The 23,812-nt window shown below is 38.8% G+C and overlaps 1 protein-coding gene, 1 non-coding gene and 1 pseudogene across 3 annotated transcripts in view; all 3 read right to left on the bottom strand.

Moving 5' to 3' along the window:
• The window catches only part of RABGAP1L (RAB GTPase activating protein 1 like), a 642,929-nt gene that overhangs the window by 153,838 nt on the left and 465,279 nt on the right, over positions 1-23,812 (bottom strand). The gene's annotated exons all lie outside the window — the stretch shown is intronic.
• LOC129392058 (60S ribosomal protein L17-like) lies at positions 5,008-5,577 on the bottom strand (annotated as a pseudogene).
• On the bottom strand, positions 5,632-5,695 carry LOC112067558 (small nucleolar RNA SNORD58). The gene has a single exon (XR_002893348.1). It is a non-coding gene; the product is annotated as a small nucleolar RNA SNORD58 (small nucleolar RNA).

Here is a 23,812-nt window from a genome sequence, read left to right as displayed (position 1 = left end):
GATGGTGAGAGGCCCGCGCACCACGATGAAGAGTAGCCCCCACTTGCCGAAACTAGAGAAAGCCCTCGCACAGAAATGAAGACCCAACACAGCAAAACTAAATTAATTTTTTTAAAAAAAGGTAAATTTTTGAGTTATAAAGTAGTCCAAAAATGAAACTAATTATAGAAAAGAAACTCTTCTGAATTAACCAGTTAATAATACATGATTTCTCATATTTCCTTACACTATCATAAAGGAGATTTTTTAAAAATCTCTATAAAGGAAGTTCAACAGCAAATTGAAGATAATATGGGAAATTTGGATGAATGATCCAATGAGGCAGAGTGAGAGAAAGGTAAAGAGGGCCAGGCAGTGGTCCCAAAGCCATGGTCTAAAGAACAGCAGCCTCACTCTGGAGTGCTAGAAGCAGGTGGATGGTGGTGCAGTCCTAATTAGAGCCCTGAGCTTGAGTGCTCTACCTGAGCCACTCCACTCACTGATTGTGGACACGTGCAGGACATAAATAGATTTCCATTGTAAAATGAAAAAAATACTTGACTTAATTTATGGAACTGTAATTAAGAACAGTCAGTGCACAGTAAGTAGTTACTTCAAGGGTTACAAAGGTGAAAAAGGAAAACACTTTCCAATCTGTAGGAGCTTAAAATCCGGGAGGCATTCAAACACAAAGATAAAGCAGGATGTGGACACTGTAAAAGGAGGAACACACTGTGTGTTATGATCTAGTCATGTCTTTGCTGTCCACGGTGGATACAGACAAAAGTGGGTTTAGACTAATGAGACTGTCCTGGACCCAAATGTAAGAGTAATGAGAATTAAACATATCTCTAAGAGCAAAGCAGGACATGGTTTATTACATCATCTTTTAGTCACATTTACTGGTTGAAAGACATAGGTAAGTTACTACTCTCTGGGACTCTGTAAAAAGGCAGTATCACCTACCTAGTCAAGTTGCTCTGAAAATTTAATAGGTTAATGTATGTAAAGGAATATTTCATAGTGCCTAGCACAGGCTGGGTACCAGATAACCAGTAATTTCCTTCATTCTTTCTAGGAAGTCAGGAGAAGGGGAGAGCAAGTGTAAAAGCATTTTGTTCATCTGGGTTAGGGTTTAGAAAGACAAAAGACTCTGGATGTATTAACATTAGAAAAAGAGTTAGCCAATATATACAATGGAATATTACTCAGCCATAAAAAGAAACGAAATTGAGTTTTTGTAGTGAGGTGGATGGACCTAGAGTCTGTCATACAGAGTGAAGTAAGTCAGAAAGAGAAAAACAAACACCATATGCTAACACATATATATGGAATCTTAAAAAAAAAAATGGTTCTGAAGAACCTAGGGGCAGGACAGGAATAAAGACGCAGACTTAGAGAACGGATTTGAGGACACAGGGAGGGGGAAGGGTAAGCTGGGATGAAGTGAGAAAATGGCATGGACATATATACACTACCAAATGTAAAATAGATAGCTAGTGGGAAGCAGCCGCATAGCACAGGGAGATCAGCTTGGTGCTTTGTGACCACCTAGAGGGGTGGGATAGGGAGGGTGGGAGGGAGACCCAAGAGGGAGGAGATATGGGGATATAAGTATATGTATAGCTGATTCACTTTGTTATAAATAAGAAACTAACACACTATTGTAAAGCAATTATACTCCAATAAAGATGTTAAAAAAAAAAAAGAAAAAGAGCCAAACACTGATAAAAGACACTCCTGTAAGACCAACTGCCTCTTCAGTTCACCTTTAAGATTTAGACAGCTAATAATAATAAGTAGCAAAGGATCCATGCTCTTCTGAACTAGGAGAGGTAAAACAGCAAAAACTCAATTCTCTACCTATTTCTTTTTTGTCTTCTGGACTACTTTGTAAAAGATGAGCCCTCAATAATTTGGCAAGTTCCTAAGATCCAACAAACAGGTTAAATAAAGGTGACAGTGAGTAGTCGGTATTTTGGTACTGTAGAATCCCAGGCAACTCACACTCTGCCATTCAAGTCTTGGTTCTTCTCAGCACTGTGCTATATGCTTCTGGAGGTAGAAAGGTACATCAGATGCTTCTTCTAACTTTATGCATTATTCAAGCTACTTGAAGAAAAGGCTAAAATGAAATGTCAATGAGACTGAGCGTACAAGTTATATCACAGGGAAATGAGTCTCATCATCTTATAGTTGGAACTCAGCACATTGAGGAATTAGAGTTCAAAATAAGAAAGTACATAATTAACTGACACCGTGGTAGGTACTTCAGGTAACCAGACTGTTGGAACTCAAAAAGAAAAAAGATTTCCTATAAAATATTATAGACTTACTAATTTTTTAGGAATGTTCTGATCTCTTGTGACACTTCAAGCATAACTATTTTAAAGGAGTTTTTTGTTTTGTTTCTGTTTTTCAATAGAAGAGAGAACTTTCCCCCACCAAAAGCAATTTAATAACATTTTGAATAGTCATGGTAGTATCACTATTACCTTATTACCTACTCTTATGATCAGATTTAAGAACAATGCCTTTATTAATGCAAGAAGTTCTTCTACAGTCTCTTTGAGAGTTAGTCATTTTGCCTCTGCTTCCTTATCTTCATTGACAATTAGCTGAAAAGGCTGCCTATTTTTATTACTGGACATTTATATTTGTTTAAAAAGGACTGCTTATGGTAAGCTAGAAATCTGAAGCTTCCAGTCACTCAGTTGAGGCATATATTTTATAACAACACAAAATGGGTTGACTTTTTTCCAAGTAATATTAGTTAAAATATCTGGACACAGTTTCCTTTTCTTGAAGCTAATTATCCCTGCTGCTAACTAGGCCTCCTATAAGCTGGTTTCTGCACCATTCTAGACTGTCCTACTTCCTGCCCCAAGGAGACACTTTTTTTGTACAGTGTCTCTCAATAAAGTATCAATATTACCATCACTGACATACTCGATACTCTAGATATGATAACAGAATCATGAAATAATGCAATGTTGTTAGACCCTAGAAACATCAAAGTCTAACATGTTCATCCTATTGATGAAAAGAGTAAGGCGGCAGATACGTGACTTGCTCACAATCATAAAACTTGTCTGAGGTAGAGCCAGGAAGCCAAGATCCCAGAGCTCCGCTACACAGCAGAGAACCTAGCATTTCCAGCTCTGTAACTTGCTCTCTTTCAATTAATGTAGCCCATTAAAAAAACCATCTCATTAGGAAGACTGTGCTCCACCATTTTACTCCACATGGAATTGGTCCGGAGCCTGTGCCTGCCATCTGGTATGAAAGAACCTAAGAGTCTTAGATCTGAGTTGAGAGGAGGCTTCCAAAAGCCTGCCTTGAGAATAGTCACTTCTAAACACACACCTGTGATAAAAAAGCACATCTGCCTTCGTAATTTTTAACTGCGAAGCACTCTCTTTTTTTAAAAAAAATTAATTTATTAATTTATTTATTTTTGGCTGAGTTGGGTCTTTGTTGCTGCACGTGGGTTTTTCTCTAGTTGCTGCGAGCGGGGGCTGCTCTTCGTTCGGTTGCATGGGTTTCTCATTGCAGTGGTTTCTCTTGTTGCGGAGCATGGGCTCTTCAGTAGTTGTGGCTCGCGGGCTCTAGAGCGCAGGCTCAGTAGTTGTGGCACATGGGCTTAGTTGCTCCGCGGCATGTGGGATCTTCCCGGACCAGGGCTCGAACCCATGTCCCTTGCGTTGGCAGGAGGATTCTTAGCCACTGTGCCACCAGGGAAGCCCCTCTCTTTTTCAGTCAGAGAAGCTACATCCTTGGTCGCTCGGTCACAGTGTCTACATAACAGCAGCTTTTTTGAAGTCATGTTAGTGATGCAGGTTTAACAATGGAAGCCTATCTCAGTTCATTTATCCCCTCCTCTGGACAGTTTGTATGAGGCTCATCTTTATTTCCAAGTTTAAGCAGAAGGCATAAATTAATGTTAGCAGAGGCCTGTTTTTTAATTTTAAATTGATCAGATTAAAATTATGACATGGAATCTAGACTATTCCTTGATGTTCTCAAGCTAGAGCAGCATTTTACCTTTGTGTGTGTGTGTGTGTGTGTGTGTGTGTGTGTGTGTGTGTTTTGTCATTGTTGTTGAAAATAATGAGGTGCTATATTCATCTTGATAAGTTGTGAACTGCCTCTACCTCCTTCCCATGGTCCATCTCCAGTTACCTATTAAATTTGCTATCTCTGGCATCTTCGTGTTACATAGAATGCTAGGTGTAGTTTAACATCTGTCACTGTGAAAAATAATATTTTCAGTGGAGGAGTTATATGGGTCAGCTCATGTATTAGCAAGTGCATTTGTCTCCACAAAATGAATATGTCAAGATGGGGACATTCATTTTTTTCTTGAATAGACAAGTCCATATTCTGAAATAAAGATGGTAATAGATTGTACACCCATACTATTTCCCTCTCCCTACCTCCCACTCATGGCTTCAGAAGGGTTCAGTAGACTTTCAGAGGTAGCAAACTGGTGAGAGTGGAGGTGATTTTTCCTCCACTTTCACTGGACGTGATTGGATTCCTCTCTACCTCCCTTGTGAGCTCAGCACTCCTATACACTGAGAGTTGCCACAAGATGTCTTGCATGATGATAGTAACAAGTGAACAAGTGTGTACAGGTCTTTCCTGCTTGGTGGGGCTCCTTTCTCTACCTTATATGCATATTTGTTCCAAGCAGGGCCTAACAAAACAACCTATACACCACAAAGTCTTGATAAATATTTCAGTGACCAGAAGTATGAATAATAATAGTTACCATTTATTTAGTATCTACGACAGCCATAAACTATGCCAAGCCCTTAGAGTATGCAGTATTGCAATTAATGTTAACAACAAATTACACTCATTTTACATAGGAGACACCTGAGCTTAGAAAAGTTAAGTGACTTGCCAGAGATCATGTAGCTACTAAGTGGTACCTGCAACTATAATTTACACATCTGCTATATAAGTGTTTTTTTTTTGTTTTTTTGTTTTTTTACTTTTATTTGCATTTATTTTTTGCAGCATTTATTCCCGGGCCATAAGTTTTTGCTTCTTCAATTTCTTCTGGACAACCTCCTCTTCCGGTTTAGGAACAATCTTTTTCAGTTAGGATCATCTCAATGTGGCAGGGAGAGCTCATGTATGGGTTGATCCGACCATGAGCTCTATATAAGTCCTGCACCACATCTTGGGGGCTTTGTTCACCTGGATATGCTCAATGACCAGAGAATCTACATCTAAGCCCTTAAGTTCAGCATTACTCTCTGCATTTTTGAGCATGTGCAGTAAAAATTCAGCACTCTTTTTGGGCCACCGACCCTGCGTCCAGCCCCACTGTTTGGCCTGGGCACACCTACCAACTCCACCATTGTTAACGATGGAATGGCACACACTGCTTCTTTAAAGTGACATCCTTCAGGTACTTGGTGGCTTTTGGGATATGCATACTCTTAATGGCCTGGGCTGTTTCACGAGTGTTCTTAAAGTGAACACGAAGATTTGAACCTCTCGACTTGCATGATTTTGTGGGATTTTCTGGGTCAAGTGAATAGTGAACCATTTTTAGAGGTCACCTGGAAACAAGCAAGTATAATTCTGTCAACATATTTACAGTAACTTACACAGTTTATGTACTAAACGCTGCCCGCAGCTGCTCAGAGTAGTTGTTTTCATGATTAATCCAAAGGTGTCCTAAGAAATGCCATCATCGCAGTATATAAGTGTTTTAAATCTAATTTGAGTTATTTGAAACAATGAAGGAGGTAGAGTTAAACAGACAAGATCCTAAAAGCTAATCAAGTTAGTCCAGTGGAAACAACAGGATTTTCACAGTCCAGTCACTATGAATATATAGAGAGACTAATGTGTCTTGGTTCTAAAAGAAATGACAAAAACAAAGCCAAAGCAAAAACTTATGCTCAATGTACCCTGGTGATCTTATTCATACCTTTCTTTTTTTACTACTACTGAACAACCCAATCCTGAGATCAGCCCTCTCTCCAGAGCTCCCAATCTGTATATCTATCTCCTTGTTGGACAAACGCAGCCTCACACGCAAATTAATCCCGGCATGTCCAAAGTCACCAGTTCTTCCCCAATGCAGTTCCTCCTCTTACATTTCCTATCCTAGCAAAGAGTGTCCTCATCTACCCAATTATACCAGCAGACACCTGGGGGTCATCCTAGAGTCCTCTTTTTACCTCCACTTTTCATACTCAACCCATCATTCAAGTCTGGTTGATTTAACCTCCTCACCATCTCTCAAAACTACCCCCTCTTCTCCATTCCCATCTCTTCTGATTTGAGCCCACCCCTTAGTATGACATGCTGGGACGTCTACCATCTGCCATACTCAAGTTACTTGAAGCTCCCCAACACACACCAGGTAACTGCATACCTCAATGTCTTTGTTCTTGCTTTCTCCTTTTCTTGAACTGTTTTTCCCCTCTAGTTCACTTACCTTTTCCTAATTTGTTTTTATTTATTTATTTATTTGGTTGAACCAGGTCTTAATTGCAGCAGGCGGGCTCCTTAGCTGTGGCATGCAAACTCTTAGTTGCAGCATGCATGTGGGATCTAGTTCCCTGACCAGGGATCGAACCCAGCCCCCTGCATTGGGAGCGTGGCCTCTTATCCTGTGCCACCAGGGAAGTCCCACCTCTTCCTAATTTGTTAAAACTCAACTTTGGTATTACCTCCTGCAGGAACCCTCCCTCAATCCTAGGGTTGGGGTACATGGCCCTCCTGCTTGCTCTCTTTCCACCCTTGCTGTCTGTCTCATAACACTTGCAGGCTTATACTTTAATGAGCTGCATTGAAATCAACACTTAGGGTCCTTCTCCCCTACTAAGGCACTTAGAGATAGGTATCATGTATTATCCTTTTTTTGTCCTAAAAACTTAGCAGAGGCAATTACTTGACACATAGTGGCTATCCCAAAAGTGTATGTTGAAATGGTTCAGCATTCAAAATGGATAAAATATGATTATTATTCATGGGAGGGATAGATAAGCATTTCTATGATTAGAAATATTGATGCTTTAATATTTCTGAGCCCTTAAAAGTATTCTTCCCTCTTTCTAGAATGTTTTCCCCCATTATTTTTCCTTTAAAAAATTTAACAATCCCGCAAATTGTTGTCATGGAAAAAACAAAAGCTGAGATGTCAGAGAGATCTGGATTTAACACCACAATTTCAAGTCTAATTAGCTGCATGATTTCAGTAAAGTTAGCCTCTTTGAGTCTCATTTTTCATGAAGAAAATGAGGTTTAATATAGTAATATTATGAAGTTGCTAATGTTATTAACATTTGTGACATTTCTAGCTTGGTAAACTGGCGTGATAGTAAAGATATTAACTGACAGGGAAAGCACTGGGGACAGGAAAGTATGGAGGATGAATGCAGTTAGTGAGGAACATGTGGTAATCCATTGGAGATGTTCCATAGGCCATGGGAAATAGAATCTGGAGCCAAGAGATGGGTTTAGGAATCACTGGTAGCCATATGCAAGATGGAACATGGGAATAAATGAAGTAAATTAGGGAAATAGAGAAGTCATGAAGAGATGTTCTCACAGTATACCTTGATATTCGTCTTAATCATCCCAGATGTAATTTAATAACTAGTTGTATAATTATATTGTTAGGGAAATTAATCTACCCTACCAGACAGAAAGTTCCATAAGGGTAGGCATTGCATTAGCTTCACTCACTAGTATTTTCCCAGCACTCAGTACAGTAATTATCTATACAAGGAGCTCAGGAAATGCTTACTGAGTTGATGAATGGTTGCACTGCATATAATACTCACCAATGGGCTTTCTAATCATTTGCTTTTGAAATGTGGTGACCTAAATAAATGGTAATGTGAGAATATAAATTCCTAATGAAAATGTCCTGAGGTGGGGGTAAAAATAAAAATCTCACAAGTTCCTGTTGTGGGCCAGACATTGTGCCATCTGCTTCCATACACGATCTCACTTCATTCCCATAATGTGCTGTAGTAAAATCATTGCTAAAATAAATGATTTGCTCATGATGTGAAAAATTAGTTTGCTCCATCTCTACAACATCCTTGATTTCTCACTTTCCCTCAGCCTTCCAAATCCAATTTATCTAAATATAAGTCAGCCCTGTCAGCCCTATCTACAAAGCTATCTTAAATCTGTTCTCTTTCTCCATCTTAATTGTCACTACCTTGGTCTAAGCTACCATCATTTCCTGCCTGGTCTTGAAATAACATCTTAACTAGTCTCCGTGCTTCTATTCTTGCCTCTTTTCTTTTAAAAAAAAATTTTTTTATTTATTTTATTTATTATTTATTTTTTGGCTGCATTGGGTCTTTGTTGCTGCACGTGGGCTTTCTCTAGTTGTGGCGAGCAGGGGCTACTCTTCGTTGCGGTGCACGGTCTTCTCATTGTGGTGGCTTGTCTTGTTGCAGAGCACGGGCTCTAGGTGCACGGGCTTCAGTAGTTGTGGCACGTGGGCTCAGTAGTCATAGCTCACGGGCTCTAGAGCGCAGGCTCAGTAGTTGTGGCGCATGGGCCCAGCTGCTCCGCGGCACGTGGGATCTTCCCGGACCAGGGCTTGAACCCATGTCCCCTGCAATGGCAGGCGGATTCTTAACCACTACGCCACCAGGGAAGCCCTATTCTCTCTTCTTTTCAATCCACATTCCACACACCAGAATTCCTCAATCAAAATGATGTCTTAAAACCATAAATCATATCAAATTTCTTCCTGCTTAAAACTTACACTGGCTTCCCGTGTTACCCAAATGCCAATGCATTTCTATTCCTTATATGTCTCTGCTGATCTGGCCACTGCCTCAACCTCTGACCACATCTCCTTCCTCTTTATATCTTGCTCACTTCCTCACTAGGCTCCAGTCACAATGGCCTCCTTTCTGTTTTGAATATACAAAGCTTTTCCTGCCTCAGGGCCTTTATTTATTTACTTATTTATTTATTTATATTTTTAAATTTATTTTTGGCTGCATTGGGTCTTCATTGCTGCACGTGGGCTTTCTCTAGTTGCGGCGGGCAGGGGCTACTCTTCGTTGCGGTGTGTGGGCTTCTCATCGTGGTGGCTTCTCTTGTTGCAGAGCACGGGCTTCAATAGCTGTGGCTCGCAGACTCTAGAGCACAGGCTCAGTAGTTGTGGCGCGCGGGCTTAGTTGCTCTGCGGCATGTGTGATCTTCCCGGACCAGGGCTTGAACCCATGTCCCCTGCATTGGCAGGTGGATTCTCAACCACTGCGCCACCAGGGAAGCCCCTGACTCAGGGCCTTTGAGCTTGCTGTTGCCTCTGATTTTCGTAAGGCTGGTTCCACTGCATCATTCAACTCAAATGTTATTTTGCTCACAGAGGACTTTTCTTACCATCTTATCTGGTGGCGGGTAGTAACACATTAGACTCCTTTGTATTATTTCTTTCATGACATTTATTACTATTTGAAATTGTTTACTTCTTTCTTATGTATTTTCTTTCTCTGCAACTGTAAAATATAATGACAAAGCTCACAGGGGAGAGGAGAGAGACCTTTTAAATTATCTTGATTGACAAGTTATTCGACAAATATAACCATAAAATAAGATTCTTGTCTCAGCTTCTTTCATTAATTAATTTATTCATTTTTACTCTAAAAGATTATTATTTTACCAGGCCTTTTGAATCTCTCTTTTCTTTAGCAAGCAATGGTCAACTAAAGTGACCCCCTGACATATTTAGATTTAATATTTATTGCTTCAGCTCCCTGAGAGACCCCAGGAGGCCACAACATAGCACCTTGTGGGTTTGCTAAGGAATGAATTTAGTTACTCTCATGTAGCAGATGGTGAGTAAGCTTTGCTTATAGAGTCATTCTCAGTTATTATATGTTCTTATAGGAAGGCAGTTATTTTATCTCAATTTTATTAATAAACAATAAAAAAAACATAGTGGTATTAAAAAATTAGGAAATTTAAGAGCATCTTAGAATATAGTCTTCATGAATGTCAAGTTGTTTCCCCAAATCTATGTCTATACACATTAAAGAAAGAGATGATACTCCAACTAAATTGGTCTACCTGGTTAACTACTGTAATGCCATGATTAATAACAAATGTTATGCTTCCAAAAAGCCTACCATTAATCTATAACCATCATAAAGACTGGCCACAGAAAAATGCAGAAACCATTTTAGACTTGCAAGTAGCTGAGTCACTGTGGCTTTTGGTAAAGGAGAGGTTTCTATATTTAAAAACAAAGATATAATAATATTGGTTTTTAAAGTGTCCTGCAAGCTGTGGATAATATATGCTATATAACTGTTGACTTATCTTAGGAAGGAGGAAGAAATTAAACACAAAACAACCAGAAACAGCCCTTAAGTCCAGTGAGGATAGAGGAATAGATGAACCCTGGGGCAAGGGATGAAAGAGGAAATATTCCATTCTTTTTGTATATATCATGAGCCCAGAGTTGTGCCTGGTGCTAGGTAGAATACAAAACTAGCACACAATGTGTTCTCTATCCTCAATGGCATCCTAGACTTTATGGTAGAGACAAGACCCATGAGCAGGACAATTCGGAGGTCCACGTGACATTGTGTAATAATGTGCCCAGTAGGTACATTGAGGCCAGAAGGTACATCTGAGGCTAGATTATGATGAAAATGAAATGCTAGAGGATGCACTTACAGCGGACAACAGACAGGTGAAGAATACAGTGAAGACAATTTTTAGAATGACTAATCTGGTAGCATAGGTCAAGGGAGTTTAAGAGAGGAAGACATCGAAGGTAGACAAGTCATAAAGCTCTTGCAGAATGCCAAATGTGAGAAAATGAGAGCCTGGACTGGTGTGGTTGTCATGGAAACAGAGCCATGCTTGAATCTGAGAAGCATTATGAAGGAATAACAGCTCTTCGTTATCTTTGTGTAACTTTCCAAGTATATGTAGCTTATTATGTCCTCCTTTATATAACTCACTGATACAAAACTGCCAGAGAAAATATTCTTTACTAAGTCAGGGAAATAGGTCCACCATGGAGAAAACACCCATGATATATGAACAAGGTGGCTCTCTTAAAGTTGCTGACTTTGAGGCACAAAGTTTGGTTAAAAGTTCAATTGGTTTGGTCACCTTCCGTCAAAGTCTAATTATTAATGGAGTTCAAACCATAATATATTATGCTGAACGGGGCAGAAGCTGATTCAGTAGCACTATTCAGTTGTCTAGGGACACCCTGATTATCACTGAATGAGCAGTAAGAGAGAATGTAAGGTCTAGTGAGCTGCCTTCTCTAAAAAGAAACACTTCATATGCAGCTCCTTTCCTTAAAATTGAAGAAAGAACATGACAGGGAAGTTTTTGAGAGGACAAGAAAGAGAGAGAGAGAAAATGGAGAATAGCAATGACCCTTAGTATCTTGGCAAGTCTCCCTGACAGCACCTGGAAAATGCTACTGAGTTTGCCGCTCCCTTTCCATCCCCACTGCTAAAGCCTTGGGTAAAGAAGCCTTCATTATTTCTCCCCTTAACAGTCTTCTAACTGGTCTCCATATTTATTACCAGTCTCTTCACATTTCAGTCTCTTTCTCTCACCGTCTTCAAAATTATCTTCCTAAAATATCCTATCTGACCCTGTAACCGTTTAAGGGTACCCTCTGGCCCACAGGTTCAATGGCTAGTACTCAACCCTAACCATAAGACACATTTCAGACAATCTATACCTATCCTACCTTTCCAATTACATCTGTTACCTTGACCCTTCATGCCCAATGTTCTCACGGAGCTTCTTCCCAAAAGTGTTGTATTTTATGACAACAATTTTATGACAATAAAATATTGTATTTTATTCTGTTCCTTACATATGCTGTTCTCTTTACCTGAAATATCACTCCTTGTCTTTTCTTGCTAATCTTTCAAGACTCAAATGTCATTTTCTCTTTCAAGTAATCCTTGTCTTTACCTCCCTCCTCCACCTTTTCATCCTGTCCCATTTGTTCATGACTGTATTTGTACACCTGTCTGTCTCCCCTACTTCTCTGTGAACCCCTCGAGATTAACTACAACATACTCAGCATCGCATCTCCACTACTCAACAGCTCCTAGTCAGGTGGTCACAGATCATTCAAATAAATGTTGAGTAAATGAATGAATGACTGAGTCTCAAATGAAGAAGTGAGTTATGAATAGATTAAAATATGAGCTTAATTTTTAAAAAGATATGTATTAAACTAGAGGATGGTAAGTATGTATCTCTTATTTAATGTCTAAATTTGTAAGAAGAAAGGTCAAAATGAAAGCAAGTGCAATGTTTATGGATTTCAAAAGAAGAGAGGGAAAATACTGACATAAGAAAACAGTGTAAATGCCATAAGAAAATAAATAAAACTCAATGTTATTTAGCAATTTGCTCACTCTCATTTGATAGTTCCTTCAGAAACAAATAAATTTGATTTGGGGAGGGTAGGCGCTCAGTCGTCAGACTGGCTAGCTCTCTGGAGGTGGATCAATGGACAGATCTACGTACTTTGCAGAAGGGACACAAATGGACGTCCAGAAGTTACTGTTTTAGTTTGAATTTTGATGCATAAAATATATTGAGAAGTGTTAAATAAAACAAACATGTTCCATTTCACATGGAAACAAAGTATAAGTGTTGATGGAAGTAGTGACTTATTTGGCTATAGGTAATAAGTATGCAAAATCAAATCATTAACGGTTCTCAAACAACAGTTTCTAAGCAATGCCAACATGCACCCAAACTAGTATTAATATAAAATACACCTTTAAAAAAACATCTGATTGACAAGTTAATGTGCCAAGAAGGCAGATGTTCAGAATTTAGTAATAACAGGATTGAAATCAAACTCAAGAAAATGACACAGAAATCACTGTGGTAAATGGAAGACACTTCCATATGTCTCCCCTACAAGCTATTACATTTAGAGAAGATAAAAACTACAAGTAGGGGCTTCCCTGGTGGTGCAGTGGTTAAGAATCTGCCTGCCAATGCAGGGGACACGTGTTCGAGCCCTGGTCTGGGAAGATCCCACATGCCATGGAGCAACTAAGCCCGTGTGCCACAACTACTGAGCCTGTGCTCTAGAACCTGTGCTCCACAACAAGAGAGGCCACCTCGATGAGAAGCCCATGCACTGCAATGAAGAGTAGCCCCTGCTCACCACAACTAGAGAAAGCCCGTGCACAGCAACAGAGACCCAATGCAGCCAAAAATAAATAAATAAATAAATTTATTTTTTAAAAAAACTACAAGTAAATGGGTACGATATTTGAAATGGAACCAGCCAGGCTAGATAAACAATGTAACCAAAGAATTAAGTTCCAATTTCCATTTGTTTCACATTTGCATATATATATTTTTTCTTTCCCACCAGTGATACCCCAGGTTATAATGCTCTGATCACGGGATACCACAACATTTAAATCAAAATTGAAAAATCCAGCCAACCTTCAAGAACTGAAAATCTAATGCATAAGCATTCCACTGTATGTAAGACAATGGGCCCTAAGAGCAGGTGTAACCACTCTAAGGCTTGTGGTCTGCCCATAACCCTGGAGAAGCAGTGCAGGTTGTAGACCCGACAGAGTGAGTACTTGAATACATGCACTCAAAAGCTCCTGCAGGGCCTGAATGGTCCTGTTCTTAAAAGAGGTCTTACTCCTTTAGGTGTCCAAATACCACTGTCAATTCTGCTATCTTTGCTCTGAAATGAGAACACATTTACTTTCCAACAAGAATGCATCATCTGTAAGTGTGCTCAGCAAGAACTTCTTTGATTTCTTCTCTTTACCTTAAAAAAATTGCCTAAACATAGCATAAAATACCAAGTCATGATAATCACAATTATACATATAATCCCTTTACTAAAATTGCTTATTTTCTTAAAGTGGTAGTTGAATGAAAAACTAAACAATGTGAGAGTAACATTTAATTCTCTATTTTAACATCACTTATCTGGAAATATTTTATTTTGAATACTGCAGTATATTCCATCCAATGAGAAAAAAAATGAACTTTCTAAGAGCCTGCTTAAATGTCACCAAAACCAAAATCAGTCCTATTTGAAGCACACCAACTTCCATAATTTTATAATTAAGGAGAAGGCATTTATTTATTTAAAAAATTTTTTTGGCTGTGCAGTGCGGCTTGCAGGATTTTAGGTTCCCTGATCAGGGATTGAACCTGGGCCGCCACAGTGAAAGCGCCAAGTCCTAACCACTGGACCACCAGGGAATCCCCAAGGAGGAGGCATTTATAATTTCATAATTAAGAATAAACTGACATACTCAGCTTCTTCCAAGGCTCATCCTTTAAAATGGAGCTGGCTTACCCATGTAAGGCTTGCAGAATATGTAAAAGTCTAATAGCAGATCAGCACCCACTCTACTACCCATTCCCTCATCCTCTCCTCCCACCTCTGGGCTCCCTATCTCTGGGCTGCCCTCCTTTACACTTATTTTGATTTGCATCCAGGCAGGTCTGTCTATTCTTGGCTTTGTACTCAGGTTCCTAAAACTCACCTCAGGCCAGCCTTACCTGATGGCCCAGGCTTGTTTCAGTTACTTCCTTCAGTTCACCTGCTTGACTCTCCACTCTTACAGCGTAATAATACCACCTCTGGGTAGACGGCAGCCCCACTACCAGCCCCACACCTGCTGGGATCAGTCTCTCCCACTTTCCTACCACAACACAGGAGCAATCTCAGACTGGTGATTTCCAGGTGATGTCAAAAAAGAAAAGAAACCTGAGATAAGGTAAATACAATAAATTAACAAAGAGCACTAAAGTGAAAGGAGAATAGAGAAAGAGTAGTCAAATCTACAGTTATTCAAATAAAAGAGAAAAATACCAAAGATGCAAAGATAGGTACTGACCTCTCAATTATCAACAGAGAATGGCGGCACTAATTTCAAACTAAGGATTAACATAGATTTGAATGTGTATTGTAATTCTATTTGAATAGCTCACATATTAGGAAAAACCTTAGTTTAATGATTGAAGTCATTCAGTGAAGAACTAACTCAGAAAGAGCTAGGAATGCACTTAGATTTCTTATCTGATATTCTCTCATAGCTTCACTCCAATCTAGCATACCCACAAAAAGTGCAATCTGGCCCATGATGCAAAGTGCCACCTACACAGAGATGCAGAACTGACCCAGGGGAGAGTAACAAATGAACAAGCTAGTTTCAAAGAGCTTCCCTCAAATTCTTTAAACAGCATTTAAGTAAAGTAAAGCAGGTATTCAAAAGCACTTACTCTACAAGAATTAAATCACAAGCCACTGCAGCTGCTGACCTTCGACAGACCCTGAAAGGAGTTCAGGGTGGAGGTCAGGAATGAGGCACTCTGTGCTCTGGGGAAAACTGATGGAACAGGTCTTCAGATAGTTGGATGTTTTCAGGATAAGATTTTATGAGCTCAATTTCTTGCATCTTCTCATATCTAGAAAAGCACTAGAATCGTTAATGGAGGCATCTGCTCCCCATGACTAGCAGCAACCTTCATGTGAGTAGCAGCAGCCTTCTGCCAAAATGTGTGTTTGACTGCACATATCCCCCTTCACCAAAATCACATATATACTGACCTCCCCCTTTACCACTTCGGAGCAGTTCCTCAGAGCTCTCTGAATGGCTGCATCCCGGGCTAGAGTCCTCATTTTGCCCAAAAATAAAACTTAACTCACAACTCTCATGTTGTGCTTTTTTTTTTTTTTCAGCCAACATAAATAAGCTATAACACAACAGTATTTCCTGGGAATTATCTCTGTTTAGGATGGTAATGTAAAAATGGAGTAAGGTCAGTGATAATCAGAGGTTAGATGTGAGCTGGACCTGAAAAACATGTAGATTCAGAACGTCTCAAAGGCTATTCCCAGACAGAAAGCAGACAAACCCAAGGTGTATGAGGCTAATCTGAGTCAGCTTCTAGTTTAGCCAGAGTAGAGATAGGTGATGAGATTAGAACCACCCATGTAAATAGAGTGTGAAAGGTTTTCAGGAATAGACTAAGGTATCTGAACTCCATTTTAAAACTTTAAGAATCAGTGAAGTCCTATTAAATATAGGAAAAGAGGGATGGAAACAGTGTCTCAGCCTGTACTTGACACCAATAGCATTAACTGAGGGAAATTTTAATCAGTGCATAATTATTTAAATTAAAAATATTTAATTTGGGAAACATGAGACTTTTGTATTCAAAAGAAGGAGTTTTCAGCATATATAAACTATGTGAAAAGATCTGTATTTACTGGATAAACAGTTAACAAATATTAATCAAAAGAAGCAATGGTTAGTGTGGTTTCCTTCTCTCCAATATAACACTTGAAAACAAAGCATAGATCTTTAGGGAAAAAACAAATCTACCTCAAATATTGCTTTCGATGAGGTGCAATCTACTTAAATACAACAACTGCAAAAGGGATGAGGTTAATCCTTTGGTCCTTTGCTACTCTGTGCATCAATCCTGGAATTAGGGATGCTTGCTGAACATGCAGAAATGCACTTGCCACTCTGGGGAATAAATAGTAAGCTTCAGACTGTTTCTAAGAAATAAGTAGACTACCTGGAGAATGCAGAACAAATACATATGAAATATCTAAATAAAACCAAAGAGCGAATGATACATTTTGTAATTGCAGCAGATACTCATTTCAGGCAGAAAGAGTCAGGAACCATTCTTTAAAGGAGGTAGGATTTAAGCTAGAACATAGGGGCTAGAAGGGCACTGTATAAAAAGAGAAAAGGGGACATGATGTGTAAAATAAAGATGGTTTCAGGATACAGTGCTACAGTTTAGCTCAAAGATTTTCAATGATAGAATGAAAAGATGAATATAGCATAAGACTCAAGGACATGATAACAGATGTGCAGATCATTATCCATGTAAATAGCACCCCTTGAAGTTATGTGTATAAAAGCTGCCTTACCCGCATATGAATAATGATAATAATAATGAAAAAGAAATATCAAAGGCCTCTGAAAACTTTATACAGGGTGGCTAAAGATATAAAATTGGAACTTGAGCTAGGACAAAATTTAGGAATTATTTTCTTTGGAAAGTGAATTTATGCAATGCACAAATGCAGAAGGCCCAAAGACCTATCTATTGCTAAAAGCTCAGGAAGAAGAGGAACCCACCAAAGGGGTGAGCAGAGAAGTAAGGGTTCTGAACAGTAGAGAATTGGGGAAGAACAGAATGGTACCATCTCTGCAGAATGTTTTTTTCCCCCCAATCAGTTTAACTAGAGAGTTATGTATAAGTGGGAAGTAAACCACGAAAACTTCTATTCATATACTCAATCAGCTGTTTTTCTGAGCAGCTTCTATATCTCAAGACACAAGATTAACATACCATTTTGTTCAGTTGTTGGAATTTAGTACCCATGTGTCCATGCTTCAATTTCTCCAGTTATTAAAAATTTCAAGTTGCAAAATTAAACATTGTGCAGAGTACCCTTTAATAGATACAGGGCTATTCAGGTGATCACTTTCTTCTTGAGCAACCTTTGGTAGTTTGTATTTTTTGAAGGATTTGTCCAAGTTCTCAAATTTATTGTCATAAAGTTGTTCACAATATTCTTTTATTAATATTTGTAGAATCTGTAGTGATGTCATCTTTCTCATTTCTGTTACTGGTAATTGTGTCTTCTCTATTTTTTTTCCTGGTCAGTCTACTTAGAAGTCTTATTAGGTACATAAACGTTTATCATCTTGACATGTGTTCTCTATTTGTTTGATCTACTCTTTTTCCCTTTTCCTTTTTTCCTGCTTCTTTTAAATATTTTTTATGGTTTTATTTTATTTTATTTGTTGGCTTTCTAGCTATAACTCTGTTTTGTTATTTTAGTAGTTGCTTTTGAGTTCAACTTATCACCATCTACCTTTAAGTGATATTATACACTTCACATACAGTATAAGCGCTGTACAATGGTCATACTACCACTTCTTCCCTCCTGGCTTTTATTCTATTTCAGGTATCCGCTGCTTTTTGAAAGTTCACTTATGCCACTTCACTTTTACTAAAGACCCACATTAGCAACTGCTTTCGCTAACTAAAGAAATCCAAAGAGGACCTTCACTTTTACAAAAGTGAAGCAAGCCAAGCTGTTATGGAGGCAGCACGCACTCAGAGCAGGGAGAGTGGCACCGGCAAGCTCCTCCCTTGGGAACTATACTCAGCATCTCAGCATCAAGCTACCATAGCTTTGAACTGTGTCTGTGAGCATCTGTGCTTCATCTCGATTATCCCACAATACAGTGTTTAAGCAGTGAATTATATTTTAGAGACAATTAATATGAAAAAAGTTTTATATATTCACCTTTCAGTCACAGGATTTCCTTTAACATTTTTAATAACTCATATCTGCTATTATGAATTCTTTCAGGTTTTGTGTGTCTGTAAAAGTATTTTGCCTCAGTTTTTTTTTTTTTTTTTGCGGTACGCTGGCCTCTCACTGTTGTGGCCTCTCCTGTTGCGGAGCACAGGCTCCGGACGCGCAGGCTCAGCGGCCATGGCTCACAGGCCCAGCCGCTCCACGGACCCGTGTCCCTACAGTGGGATCTTCCTGGACTGGGGCACGAACCCGTGTCCCCTGCATCGGCAGGCAGACTCTCAACCACTGCGCCACCAGGGAAGCCCTGCCTCAGTTTTTAAGAAATAAATTTTCCTTTTTTTTGGTTACGTACTTTAAAGATGTTGTTCCTACGTCTTATTGCTTGCATTGTTCCTAAAGAGAAATCTCCTTAACACTGATCTTTGTTCTTTCGTTAGATATTGCGTCTCTCTTCTTTGGCAATTTAAAGATTTATCACTGGTTTTGAGCAATTTGATTATGACATGCCTTGGTGCAGTCTTCTTCATGTTCCTTTTGCTTGGAATTTAACTGAACTCAGATCTGTGGGTTTCTAGTTTTCATCAAATTTGGAAAAACATCAGCCACTATTTCTTCAAATGTTTTTCTGCCCCTTCCCCCTTGCTTCTTCTTCAGGAACCCCAATTACATATCCAGGAGGCTTTTTGAAGTGTCTCAAAACTCCTTATTCCTCTTTCTTTTAAAAAATTCCTCCTTTAAATTTTGCATACTTTCAATTGCTATGTCTTCAAGTCCATTAATCTTTCCTTCTATAATGTCACATCTGCCATTAATCCCATTTAATATATTTATTAGCTCTATTAAACATAGTAATTTTTATATCTTGAAATTCGATTTGTGTCTTTTTAAAATATTTCCATTTTTTCCTTAACTTTTTGAACATATGAAGTAAAGTTATAATTAGTGTGTTAATGTCACTGCTAATTATAACATGTGGACCTATTTTGATCAGTTGGTTTTTCTCTTCACTGTGGATCAAAATCTGCTTTGACCACATAGATGAAGATGATTCTAAGAGGTTATAAAGTAATGTTTCATAACCAGGGGTGATTTTGCCCCCCAGGGGACTTTTGGTATTGTCTGGAGACTTTCTGTCTTCACTGGTGAAGTACTATTGGCATCTATCAGATAGAGGTCAGGAATACTGCTAAACATCCTATACTGCATAAAACAGCCACTCATAACAAAGAATTAGTTGCCCCAAAGTGTCAGTAGTACTGAGTTTGAGAAACCCTGCTGTAGAAAAATAGGATGAAAGGAACTCAGGTCCCTGAATGATCTCATGGAGCTGAGCTGCATGCAGGCCTGTACCACCGGCCTATTTCTACAGTCTGTCACATTAAAAAAAAAAAAAAAAAAAAAAAAAAAAAAACCTTCTTTCTTATTTAAGGCACCGTATTTTGGGTTAGTACAGCAGTTTAGCCTATACTCTGATACAGAAATTGGTACCCAGGAGTGAGATGCTGCCAAAATTAAAACTTAAAACTTAGGTTCTCCAGCTTTGTGTCTGAGTGAAAGACAAGGCAAGAGAACATATACTGCAAACTGGTAAACTGGTGATCCTTTTTACGCCATGTCACAAATATTGGTAGAACTGTTGGCCTGTGATAACTTAAAAGGTAGACTATTATGTGTCTATGATACCGGTCACTCTAGAGAAAGTGGTTGGAAAGTGGTCTATAAACTAAACTGCTCAAGTACAGTGATCTGAGGCCTCAGAGCTGGAAAATCTAACTTGTCCCCCCACTAGAAGGATAAACAGGCTCTATATTTTTCCATAAGTATCTCTCATTACGACTTCTCGGCCAAAATACAAAGACAGCCAAGAGGCGAAGATCAAATTAAGGGTGTTGCCTTCCCACCCAAACTTGTGGTTTTAGCTGGCCTTAGTGAAACCACTATTAAAATGGGGGAAGAAGAGAATGGGTCACTAAAAACAAACAGACAAACAAATAAGACAAGAAGACTTAAGAACTATGCCTAGAGGAAAGCTTTGGGTCTGTTTACTCATAATGAACTGATTGCAACCAAAAAACCAAAAGCCTACAAAAATATTGAGGGAATTAATTTCTAAAATAAATCAAAAGCCTGGCCTAAAAAAACCCAGCCTATTTATTTGATCACTAAAACAACTCTCAGGCTTCCAAATCTCCACAAATAGGAGGCAACCTCTGAAAACTGTACAGCTTCCAAGGAGAGTGTACTCTCAAACACTAACTTAGATGTTGCCACAGGGGACCATGGATAATGGCACAGCTGTTAGAAATTAGAACCAGTGGGCAGCCAGATGGGCTAACCAGGAAAGCTTCTCTACTGCTAGAGCAGGGAATCTTGTACATTTCTATGGACCACTGATTATGGCGTGTTTCCCATTCTTCCCTTTTCAAAATAAGAGTTTTTATTGCAGTTATACTTTTGCCTACCACTTCTGTACACTGGATGTGAGATGAGCAGATACCTTGTCACTGGACTGTGAAGGGCCATCCCAGACCTGATATACAGGACTGTGAATTATCCAGAGACCCTTGACTTTGAGCAGATGAAGTAACTGAATGGGGCCTTTGAATGTCTCCCTTGGGAGGGAAGGAGTATTTATGTGTGGCAATAAAGGTGATCATAGATATTGAATGGCCAGAGGGACAGGTAAACTATGACTGACTGTAAATTGTTCTCTAAAAAATTTCCCCCTTCTTCCATAGACATAATTGTTTTAACAGCGCACATGGCTGCTGAGCTACAGACTGTATTTCTTAGTTCCCTTGCAGCTAAGTGTGGCATGGACAAACATTTTGTCGTTGGAATATAAGCAAAAGTAATATATCCTAATTCCTCACTATTTGCTTAAAATAAAATTGCTTGCTTTCCATTTTTGCTTAAAATTTCCCCCTTTCTCTGAAATGGAACTTAGATATGGCATTGACCTAGTTTTAACCATGTACATGAAGACAACATCTTAGGTGACAGCACAGCAAAAACATATATGGAATCTAAGTCATCTCATGGAGCTGGGCTGCCTGCCTTTCTGGGCCAGTCTTCTTCTTTCTGGACTGGTATGTATGTGTAAAGAGAAATAAACAATCTTATTTTAACCACCATATTTTTCATGGTTTCTCTTTCATGTGCTCTTTCTCTTTTTAAACAGCAGCTTAGCCTATACCCTAATTAATCAGTTACATATGCCACAAATAAAAGATTTTGTTATAAATTCATTTGGTTATGCCAAACCTAAATTTCCCTAGTCAAAGGAAAACAGCAAAGGAGAAAAAAGAGCGAGCCTATGGAGTGTTTGGTTGTTGTATTTCTGGCAAAAGGAGCATATTTTAACCTTTTCTCAATGTGCATAAACCAAGTATCAAATAAATTTTTATATGCTTCAGTTGAATTTCCTGACTGGTTATCCTATTGTGATAATATCTATCTATTGCCACAGTGAGTCATCAACCCTGTCAGCACTTTAATGAACAAAATTAGTCTATTCCATGCTGAAAAGCAATACCAGCAACTCTTGCAGATAAAAAGGGTCATAAAAACTTATTGAGCAGTGACATCCTCTGACAAAGGCTCTTGATAACATCTCCCTATGATCAGCTCGCACACAGTGATTGGTCAGAGTGAAATGGAGTTTGAGTACGGCATTAAACAGAATTCAGGGATGACTTCATACGTCTTAAAGGCTATGAAAGAAGAAATGGATAGGCTGAACTCAGGAATCAGGTATTATTCTAGTTAGTCAAGAGTAGAGAATATTTCAATTTCATGATCATTCTTGATAGTGAGTTGGTTTTCATTAGCCTAAATTCAATTATTTGTTGACATAACAATGGCTCCTAGTTGCTCTGGCTCTGTTTCTGTCCTATTCAACCACTGACATTTTAAAACTGGGATGACTATCTTTAAACATGCAGTTGAAGGAGTTCAAAACACACTGCCCCAAAATATGGCACCTTGGAACACTGAATATTTTAAGCTGAAGGAGTTTGAGAAAATCGCCTTTCCCTACCCTTCCCCCTGAAGCAGGTCGTAACACCCTCATGTGAGAGGTGCCCTTCCTACATCTGGAGGAAGAACCATCCTTCTCTCCCAGAGAGGATGCTGAAAAGAATTCAGACAAACAGGTCTTGCAAAGTTTTTCTCAGTTTATCATATTTCTCCACGACTGTCCACTCTTCATCAAACCTACCATGAAAACATTCAAGTTTAGCCAGTTCTTCAGGTTTTCACTTTCTTTTGAAGGCTCCTATGTCATGTAAAACATATTAAATAAATTTGTAAGCTTTTCTTCTGTTAATCTGTCTTTGTCAATTCAATATTCAGATCCAGCCAGGGTGTCAACTCAATATTCAGATCCAGCCATGGACCCTAAGAGGGTCGAGGAAAACTTCTCCCTCCCCTACACAGTCTTCAAACAACTTGGATAGAAAACTTTTTCATTCATAGTACAACATCAACATGGATTTGTGAAATGGAAGTGGATTTCACTACAATTTAAGAGTCTCCTGCTATACAATGTGAAAAAGCATGGAATTTTGGGTGAGAGCTACTGGGATTGTGCATCAAATGAGAATAATAATCTCTTCTTCACAGGGTAACTGTAAAGTGTAACACACACACACACACACACACACACACACACACACACATCTACAGTTTAGTGGTTAAGAACATTGGTTCTATAGTAAGACAGGCCCAATTCTGAGGCCAGTGTGTCAGTCACCTAAAGGAATGACTTTAGCCAAGTTATTCAACTTCTCAAAGCCTTTGTTTCCTCATCTGTAAATGAGGATATTGACTCAAAACAATCTTTATACGATTAAAGTGAAAGGTCATACATTATGGTAAGTGAAATAAGCCAGTTACAAGAGGACATATACTGTATAATTCTACTTATATGGGGTACCTAAAGTAGCCAAATTCATAGAGGCACAAAGTAGAATGGTGGCTGCCAGGTACTGGGGGTGGGGGAAAGAGGAATTAATTATTTAATGGGCTCAGAGTTACAACTTGGGAAGATGAAAAAGCTCTGGAGATGGATGGTAATGACAATTGAACAACAATGTGAATATATTAATGTCACTGAACCATATGTTTAGAAACAGTAAAAATAAACCTACCTAAGGAGACAAAAGACCTGTATGCAGAAAATTATAAGACACCGATGAAAGAAATTAAAGATGATACAAATAGATGGAGAGATATACCATGTTCTTGGATTGGAAGAATCAACATTGTGAAAATGACTATACTACACAAAGCAATCGACAGATTCGATGCAATCCCTATCAAACTACCACTGGCATTTTTCACAGAAATAGAGCAAAAAATTTCAGTTTGTATGGAAACACAAAAGACCCCAAATAGCCAAAGCAATCTTGAGAACGAAAAATGGAGCTGGAGGAATCAGGCCCCCTGACTTCAGACTATACTACAAAGCTACACTAATCAAGA

The sequence above is a fragment of the Physeter macrocephalus genome, chromosome 4, assembly GCF_002837175.3.
Source record: "Physeter macrocephalus isolate SW-GA chromosome 4, ASM283717v5, whole genome shotgun sequence".
NCBI classification, from domain to species: Eukaryota; Metazoa; Chordata; class Mammalia; order Artiodactyla; family Physeteridae; genus Physeter; species Physeter macrocephalus.
This window is presented reverse-complemented; position numbering and strand designations above follow the sequence as displayed.